Raw genomic sequence first — 1,772 nt, 5'->3', positions numbered from 1 at the left:
ACGGAAACAGAAAATAAACAGAGACACATTGAAACTAACAGAAGTTATGAAACAAATGAATTTAATAGATATCTAGAGAACATTTTATCCTAAAACAAAAGGATATACTTTCTTCTCAGCTTCTCATGTTACCTCCTCCAAAATTGAACATATAATTGGCCAGAAAACAGGCCTCAGCAGATACAAAAATATGGAAATAATCCCATGCATTCTATCAGATCACCATGAACTAAGGCTGATCTTCAATAACAAAATAAATAATAGAAAGCCCATTTACACGTAGAAGCTGAACAACACTCTTCTCAATGATACCTTGGTCAAGGAAGAAATAAAGAAAGAAATTAAAGACTTTTTAAAGTTTAATGAAAATGATGCCACAGCATACCCAAACTTATGGGACACAAGGAAAGCATTCCTAAGAGGAAAACTCATAGCTCTGAGTGCCTCCAAAAAGAAACTGGAGCGAGCATACAACCTGGATGAAATGGACAATTTTCTAGGCAGATACCAGGTACCAAAGTTAATCAGGATCAGATTAACAATCTAAACAGTCGCATATTCCCTAAAGAAATAGAAGCAGTCATTAATAGTCTCCCAACCAAAACAAAAGGCCCATGACCAGATGGTTTTAGTGCAGAGTTCTATCAGACCTTCAAAGAAGATCTAATTCCAGTCCTTTACAAACTATTCCACAAAATAGAAACAGAAGGTACTCTACTGAATTCGTTCTATGAAGCCACAACTACTCTGATACCTAAACCACACAAAGACCCAACAAAGAAAGAGAATTTCAGACCGATTTTACATATGAATATCGATGGAAAAATACTCAATAAAATTCTTGCAAACTGAATTCAAGAACACATCAAAACATTCATCTATCATGATCAATTAGGCTTCTTTCCAGGGTTGCAGGGGTGGTTCAATATAGAGAAATCCATCAACATAATCCANTATATAAACAAACTCAAAGACAAAAACCACATGATCATCTCCTTAGATGCGGAGAAAGCATTCGACAAGATCCAACACCCATTCATGATAAAAGTCTTGTAAAGAGCAGGAATTCAAGTCCCATACCTAAACATAGTAAAAGCAAAACATAGCAAATCAGTAGCCAGCATCAACTAAATGTAGAGAAACCTGAAGCAATCCCACTAAAATCATGGACTAGACAAGGCTGCCCAATCTCTCTATACCTATTCAATATGGTACTTGAAGTCCTAGCTAGAGCACTTAGACAACAAAAAGAGATCAAAGGGATACAAATTGGAAAAGAAGACGTCAAAATACCACTATTGCAGATGATATGATAGTATATATAAGTGACCCCAAAAATTCACCAGAGGACTCCTAAACCTGATTAAAAAAAACTTCAGCAAAGTGGTTGGATATAAAATTAACTCAAATAAATCAGTGGCCTTTCTCTATACAAAGGAAAAACTGGCTGAGAAAGAAATTAGGGAAACAACACCCTTCACAATAGTCACAAATAATATAAAATACCTTGGTGTGACTCTAACTAAGGAAGTAAAAGACCTATATGATAAGAACTTCAAGTCTCTGAAGAGGGAATCAAAGAAAATCCCAAAAGAAGGAAAGATCTCCCATGCTGATGGATTGGCAGGATTAATATAGTAAAAATGGCTATCTTACCAAAAACAATCTACAGATTCAATGCAATCTCTCAAAATTCCAAGTCAATTCTTCCCAGTCGGAAAGAGCAACTTTTTTTTTTTTTTTGGTAATCATTTTTTTTAATTAGGTATTTT

Source organism: Mus caroli, chromosome 14 (assembly GCF_900094665.2).
Source record: "Mus caroli chromosome 14, CAROLI_EIJ_v1.1, whole genome shotgun sequence".
Taxonomy (NCBI): Eukaryota; Metazoa; Chordata; class Mammalia; order Rodentia; family Muridae; genus Mus; species Mus caroli.
Note: the sequence above shows the minus strand (reverse complement) of the source record.